General features: G+C 34.7%; 1 pseudogene; it reads left to right on the top strand.

The window, feature by feature from the left end:
- The first annotated feature begins 1,611 nt into the window (after positions 1 to 1,611).
- On the top strand, positions 1,612 to 7,415 carry LOC132599919 (lysM domain receptor-like kinase 3; annotated as a pseudogene).
- Positions 7,416 to 8,717: the final 1,302 nt, after the last annotated feature.

Here is an 8,717-nt window from a genome sequence, read left to right as displayed (position 1 = left end):
TCTGGTCAATGTGTTCAAAACCCGACAAGACTTATGTTTTCGGAAAGGCCTTAACGAGAGGATTCCAAAGATATATAAAAGTCTAAAATCTGACGCTATTTGCCCTTTCAAATCAATGATTTTAGTTGAAAAACCCTAGAGCTAAACTTTCTCAATTCCTTAAAATATCCCCATGTTTTCTCTACAAAAAATCACCCATAATTACTTAATAAACTTAAATAAAAGATTAGAAGCATTACCTTGATGATTAGGGTTGAAAATTCCTATTTTTCTCTTTTCTTTTCCTCTCTTGTTCTCCCTCCCTTTTCTTTTCTTTCTCTGCGTATTTTCTGCTGCTTCTGCCTTTTCTGCTTCTGTTACATAGCCTTCCTTTTTCTTTTTAAATCATTCTGCTCTTTTCTTTCAAATTTGGGCTTTAGCCCTTCCTTTTTATTTTTTTTCCTTTTCCTTTTTGGGCTTGGCCCACTAAATTCCTTCTTTTCTATTTTCTTTTAATTTCATTTAGCAAAAATTACCAAACAAACCCTTATTTAAAAAAAATGAGTTATTACATTTCTTCAAGCGATTGGCTTTCCTTTGATAAAAAGGAAGATCTTCTATAGTACTTGATAGGAATCGTGAATGACTTGGACCATCCATTATTAAGCTGCTTCCATAAGTAAGCATTAGCCTATTTTCCTTGTACTGGCTTTCCTTCGTGTAGCCGACTGGGCTTCACAGCTTTGTGGGCTGTCCACTGGGCCTACCAGCACCTTTGAGTGTTGTACCTACGTAAACATGTCACGATTAAAACTTAACACTAACAGTTCTAAGACATAAAAAATTGATATGTGTTTCACATCAACAAGACATTTTAAGATTATATATTTCGACACATGTTCTAACTCGTGCGAGGGATAGATTTACCTCAATTTTTGGTAATATTCCAATTCGATCACTATTAATAGATAAATTATTTCTTTCACTTTGAATTCCAACTTAACTATAAAAACAATTTAAGATCAGTTAGAGTTGTAACTATATTAATAAAAACAAATTATAAATATTTAGACCTTGCTGAATAATTTTAATTCGCGAGTAATCATTGGAGGTAAATTAATATTTTCTGTTAACACGTTAGTATGCTGCGCTGCCTGTTTAATAGGTTTAAGCGAAAATAATTATGTAATCAACAGCACCTTTCCCATCAAATTTCCCTTCGTTATTCTTTTTCTTTGTTGTTTTCCACATTGTTGACTTTTTAACATCAAAGTAATCTATCAGTGTTTTTTTCTTTTGCACGAATTCAAATTAGCCGATCGGTAAATTCCCTATGTCAAAAAAGATACATGCTACAGTTTAATTGCATAAAAAGTCAAACATTTTATCACCAAACTTAAAACAAGTAAAGATAAATTATTTAAACCCCATCTGAAGAAAAAGATTTTGATTGTTGTAACTTGTAAGAAGAAATTCAACAAGTTCAGCTTGTTAAAAGTGGATGTACAATAAAAGAACTAGAGAGTTTAAGGGAATGATAAAGACCTTGACAAATGATTATAGTAGCTGTCTTTCCTGAAGAAACAATGTCTACGTATTAACACTTCTATGGACATAATTTTCAAATATCAACATATTGACATTGGTTTTTATTTCTCCAATTGTATTATTCCTTCTAGATATGGAAACTTCAACTGCAATCAGGTTGAGAAACTAGAATTTTTTTTTAATCAATCTAAACAGTCCATGAAGTATCATCCCACTCGTTAATTCTTTTCATGCTTTCTTCAGCACAATGATATTCGTTTTGCAATCCAAACAAGGAACAAAATCAATTCTTGGAACAATCATACTCCTGATTTACTTATTCTCAAACATTACAACAGTTCATTCCAGTCGCAGAAATGGCTGTGATTTAGCTCTAGGTTCCTTTTTCGTTTGGCGGGAATCAGACCTCCCTATAATATCCAAACTATTTGGCAATATCCCGATCAACGATATCCTTGACTGGAACACGAACATCACAAACGCGTTTAGCATCCTAGCGGAATCCAGAATTAACATTCCCTTTGGCTGTGATTGCCTTAATAATGGCGAGTTTTTGGGACATGTGCTTCCGTATAACGTTAGCTATAATGACACTTATGATCTCATCGCGATGAGGTACTATTCCAATTTGACGAATAAGGAGTGGTTGACGAGAGTTACTAGTTATCCGGAAGGTAATATCCCGGATTATAATGTGACCATGAATGTGCCAGTGAATTGCTCCTGTGGGAATAAAGATGTGTCCAAGGATTATGGCTTGTTTATAACGTATCCGATGAGGCCAGGGGAAAATTTGGGATCTATTGGGTTGGTGACTAATACTAGATCGAGGCTGATAGAAAAGTACAATCCGAGGGTGAATTTCAGTGCTGCCAGTGGGCTGGTTTACATTCCAGGCAGAGGTGAGTTTAAATAGCCGCGCACCCAACCACTTAAAACTAAAAATAGCTGGCCAATGTATAATATACGTGTCGTCCATGTATAATATGTGTATAACCATGTATAATCAGTGTATAATTTATCTATACCTGCTAGGAAAAGTAAACAGGGAACCTGACCGGCTATTGGTGTAAAGATCAGCAAGAAAATGGTGTGAAGTATAATAGAAGTGGAGAAGTTAATTAAACAGGTACAAATCATATACAGTAGAAATTGTATACCAGAAGGAAACTTATATAAAACTTCTAGTACTAGTGACCCTAATTTATTTATATAATTTTGAACTGAGATGGGCTTAAATGGAGCAACATAGTGATGATTCATATAGCTGACGCTCAAATTGTTTGGGATTAACACGAAGTAGTGTTACTAGTTGTTGTATTGAATAGAATAATATGAATCTCATTGCAAACGCTCTTCTCTAGTAGTTTGTCCTTAACAAAATCTAGGCAAGCACGGAAAATGTCGAGCTACTATGATGCCACTACCAGTCTGGCAAACATTTCCAAGATAGAAAGACATAACAGTAGTATATTTTCAATGTTTGTTCCACATGATTTCTTTTCACCTTTTTTTAAATGATTGTCTCTTTGGCACAATGTCGCTGTTGTTGTCGTCATGTATCTTCCATTTGTAAATCCCGTCTTATCCAAGGATACTTGTTTTATGCAGATAAACTAGGGAATTATCCACCTATACCGATCAGGTACTGTTTTCAGATTTGAAGTAGTTATACATTCAGAACCTTATCAACACATGCTTGCATATTATTATCGTATTTGGTCATCCATGTTTCCCCTGGCTTGCAGCAAAGGTAGACTACTCTCCTTCTCTTTATTTTGTGTTGATTCCTCCATTACCCCTTCATATGCCTAAATCAAGTTGCTGATGGAAGTATTAAGCATATTGATTGTTCCATATGAGTGTCTCATCAGGTTCATCAGGTAAAGTAATTGCTGCAATAGCAGTAGCTGCACTAGATGGAGTTTCGTTATTGGTAGGCATCATTTATGTGGGAATTTACAGAAAGAATGAACAAAAGGTTGAATCACACATCTCAGCATCTTCTGAACAACCCCATCCACCTGGTCCTGGTAATTGTAAATTTCACTTCTTTTTTCTTCTACTTCTTTGCTCTTCCCAAATTTCAAGTTTAAGTTACCTTCTGAGTAAAGCCACCAGTTGAAGTGCTTTTCGCAATAAAAATTCCTTCACAAGTTTATTACCAATCTTCTTCTGATTAAGGCCTAAGGGCACTGACCTTGCTGATGGTGCTTCAGCAGCTATCTTGGGCATACATGTGGACAAATCTGTGGAGTTTTCATACAAAGAACTTGCTGAGTCGACCAATGACTTCAGCATTTCAAATAAGATTGGAGAAAGTGGCTTTGGAACTGTCTATTATGTTGAGCTGAGAGGCAAGGTCTGCAGTTCAAATTTATTTTCTTCCCCGTGATTGCAAAAGTTTGTCTATCTGTTGGTTAAAAATATATCATGAATTCAGTAAAGAAAACAAATCTTGCATTTCTTGTCAATCTTTGATTATAATAAAGAATTATCGGTGAATAAGGAGAACTTCGATCAAGCTATAATTGTTTATAATAACTTAAAGATTATTAGGACAATTGTTAGTCATAACTCATCGAAACAAATTCTGGGGTTTTGATTAGAATAGATCCAACAACAATCTCCAATTAGATAAGGTGACATAGCAATTGCAAGACCTAATGGCTAGATTCTTTTAACTAGAATATAATGAGTCGTTTTGCAAGTTGATTAAGTTATATGTTCTAGTGGCATCAACTAAAATAAACTGAAAAAGCTGTTAAAACATTGTTATTAAAGGTAGCAGTGTCTTTGCTAATTCTGCAATAAAAACTCTGATACAGAAAGCAGCAGTAAAGCGAATGAATAGGCAAGGAAGAACAGAATTTCTTGCTGAACTGAAAATTTTGACGCGTGCTCATCACCTGAACCTGGCATCACCAATATCTTCTCTGTAAATTGATGCATTTTGCTTTACAAGTATTGAATGCTAGATCTTGCAAGTTTTAGCAATATCTTCTAGTCAGCTTCATTAGCATTCCCATGCATGGAATTCACATGTTTTACTTATTTATTTGATTGTTTTGAAGGAACTGTAAAGAGAGGGAAAAGACAGATAATGCTTTTCTCACTCAAAGCATACTGTTTTACTGATTTTCTCTCCCCTTTCCTCCCTTTACAGTTTAATCATTCTATTCTGTGCATATTGAGCTCGTAAAGCTGCAAGTTTAGTTTATCGAATGAAGGTATAAACAGATCTTGTAGGAGTTGATTTGTAATTTACAATGGGAACCAAATTAGAAAATATGTGCATAATGAGAATGCATATGTAAGAGTGTGAAGGATGTTTGCACTTGGAATTAGAACTATCGAAATGCATGTATATCATTTTATTGATCTACCCAGACCCCACATAGTGGGATTATACTGGGCTTGTTGTTGTTGTTGTTGTAGTGAAGAACTAAAATGTGGTATTATGCATAATGTGTTTTCTCATTTGATTATCTCCGCTGATGCTCAATGTAAGCAGGTGTCGTTGATAGGGTATTGTGTTGAGAGGTCGATCTTCCTTGTATATGAATTCATTGAGAATGGTAACCTAAACCAACATCTTCGCGGTATGAGAATTCTATGAGCTATAGCGATATGATGGAATAGTTCATTCTTTTTGGTTTTCTTCTTATTTGCATTTGCGATGTTTATGTGCTTACGCGCCTGTTAATCATTTGATAAATCTATTCCCAGGGAAAGACACGTTACCATGGTCAACAAGGGTGCAAATTTCACTGGATTCAGCCCGAGGCCTTGAGTACATACACGAGCACACTATCCCCTTTTACATCCATCGTGATATTAAATCAGCAAATATTCTGATACACAAGAACTTTCACGCAAAGGTATCTTTAAGGCCCCTATTGTTTGTTTTCTCAACGACTTCTGTTGGTCTTCTAACTGGTAAATCACTCACAGATTGGAGATTTGGCTTAGCTAAACTTGTTGAAAGTGGAAATCCAAGTTTGCCTTCACGTCTTCTGGGTACATTTGGATACATGCCGCCAGAGTAAGTTTTTTCAATGTATAAAGAGCGTCTATACATAGAAATAGGTGCTGCTGTCCTATACCTTTTACTTGAATAGAGAATCTGGCTAGAAGTTGTCCTCATAGAATCAGAGTTGGCCTTTAAATTAAGTAGTATATCCTACGCATAATTTCTGGCCTTTAAATTAAGTAGTATATCCTACGCATAATTTCTTATTTCAGGAACTGATTTGTCAAAATGTGAGCAAGCTAGTTGCTCAAGCTTGTCTATTGTATAATTGACTTGTTATGATCACCACTCATATCCCCAAGATATATGACATTTCGTCCTTCAAAGATTTCCTTTCCTCATTCATGCGTATAATACGGAAAGAGAACTTGTTCAGGCTAAGAGCATATCAAATGCCATAAAGATTTAGGAGCAATAACCAATGCCAAAATGTGCAGGTATGGTCATTCAGGAATTATCTCTCCTAAAGTAGATGTCTACGCTTTTGGCGTTGTACTTTTATGAGTTGATATCATCCAAGGAAGCAATAGCCAAGGAAGTTGGTACTGATGAACCAAGAAACCTTGTTGCTTTGGTAACTTTTTCTTCAAATTTCTTCACTAAGTGTTATCCATTGGCATTGAGATGACCTTGACATAGAGTTTGAATTTATGTTGCTGAATCCTCAATTAGGAAACCTTTTTGTAGTAATAATTGTTTATACTCTGCATTTAAAATCTGACATTCAGTTTTTACATTTCTAGCTACTGTTATGTTGCCTATTTTATGGTAATGTCACAAATTTTGAACTAATTGGTGAGCTAATCGTGATTGTTCTGTAATAATCATAGTTTGATGAAGCTCATAATCATCCAAATCAAATTGACGGCATTTCCAGGTTGATAGACCCTAAACTCGGCGATAACTACCCTCTAGATTCAGTCTACAAGGTACAATTATATCTCTTTACTGCAGTAGCTAGTTACCACTTTTTCTTTCTCTGCTCCTAATTGAAGCATCATATCACTTGTCTATTGCAGATGGCACAGCTTGCTAAGACTTGTACAGAGAAAGATACTCAATTGAGAACGACTATGAAATCAGTAGTGGTTGCACTTATGGCGCTCTCATCATCCACAGAGGATTGACAAATTGATATACTGACTTTCACTCTACGGAAATTAAGATCTAAAGGGAAGTTGTGAAAAAAATATCATCTTGCATAATGTTAAGTATTTAAAGGTGTTGGGCACAACAGAATCTCCTCAAGTTACAGACTTCTTTGAAAACAAGAGCTTAACTTCAACTTCTAGTAAAATTACTTTTGCTATAGGGATCAGTGCTGTCAGAAAAGTGCGCAAAATGTCATCAACTACTTAAGAAAGTACTTGTTAATAAGACATGTAGTTTTCAAGTTTTTCCAACCACATTACAAATCCCAAGCAGCTGCATCTTTTTTCCCTCTTGTCGCATGCTGATTATATTGTGGAGACTCGGATCTTCAAGATAAATAACTACGTGTGTTAAACTGTATTGTATTGGAGTTTCATGATTTCAATGTATTTTTGTTTGTATGCTAAGAATGAGGTATTCTTGAATCTTGATTTGGTACATGACCCAATGGAATGTGCTTGCATGAGTTAGAACAAGAATTGATCTCCACAGCCAGTGAAGTGGTGGTCTATAATATCTCATGGCAAAAACAGCCTTTGTAAATGTTACATAGATATGTCAAGGTAAAAATTGAGTAACAGATTGAACTTCTCAATAATGGTCTTAAAAATAAATTTACGATATTTTCCTTTGGTCAAATTTGGATTTTCAAACTAAAAGTCCCTATGGACCATTTTTCTTTTTTGTCACTGTTGACTGTGAGAAGCATCTCAGTAGTTGGTTATCAGTCAACAACTGACTTGGACAATTTATGTTGACTTCGTATTTTAGCTCGATCCCCTTTGGTTTTCCGTAATGTTTCCTATTAATAATATTCTTACATTTAATTCAGTTGTCCTATAAAAATCACTGAAATTGCTGATTGTCGTGATTAACAGGTTAAGCTTGTAGCTTGACTAAGGTCAAGCTTGCTCTTCTTTTTTGCTTTCTTCTTTCCTTTTCGTTTTCAAGATCTTGCAATAATCTGTGGACGATATTAATTAGGGAAATTTCATAAATATACAGCCAAAATTTACATTGCAAAACTTTAACCCAAAAACACTTTTCTACAGTACTATAGACTTATATACAAAAGACAAGTACATTATGTATATAAGTGTTTGAAGGTGTATACATATTTATACGCCTATATACATAAACACCCATATATAATATTATAACCCATATATACCCATATACAATATTATAACCCATATATCCATATACACCCATATACAATATTATACACTATCATACCTTCACCACCCCTGCTCCTCCCGATTTCTCCGTCGCCAACCTCAACCACCTCCGGCAAACTACATTCACAGCAATAAAAATGCCACAGTTACTCGAAAAACACTTAGATACAAATTTGAGTAAAGCAAAAATAAATAGGAAGGAGAAAAATACCAACTCCAAACCCTTACATTCACACAAATGCACATCAATTTAAAGCCAAAACACTACATTCAGAACAATCAAAACGCCACCGTTAATTTAAAAACACTTAGATCTCAGTCCAACAATGATGAAATCGTCTTTAAAGTTTAAAAGAATCATACTAAAAAAAAAAAAACCATCCATACATTACAAAACGTGTTGCTCATTGCTCAAACTATACCTATAAACAATAAGAGAAAACTGAAATGAAGCAGATTTTGGTCTCAGATCTACGCGTTTTTCACTTCACAAAATCAGTGAGAGGGGGAAGGGGGATGGAGTGGATGGAGAGAGAGAGAGAGGGGTCCTTTTTTGAAAGATTTAAAAAAAAAGAGTCAATTTTGATAGTATTGCTATCTTAATTGACATAGGGTGTAATTAACTCTATTAATTACTACAAACACAAACACAATAAGCATTATTTAACTAATTAAAAGTACGATTTAATGGTAAAACCTACTTTACTTTTAACCTCCTGAAGTGAATTCTTGTTGTTAAGGCCAGCATTACATCGAAGTTAAATAAAATTGAATTCTCTTATATATTAGTGTTTCATTAAAGGAGTCGAAGTCATACTACCTAATTA

Source organism: Lycium barbarum, chromosome 6 (assembly GCF_019175385.1).
Source record: "Lycium barbarum isolate Lr01 chromosome 6, ASM1917538v2, whole genome shotgun sequence".
Taxonomy (NCBI): domain Eukaryota; kingdom Viridiplantae; phylum Streptophyta; class Magnoliopsida; order Solanales; family Solanaceae; genus Lycium; species Lycium barbarum.
This window is presented reverse-complemented; position numbering and strand designations above follow the sequence as displayed.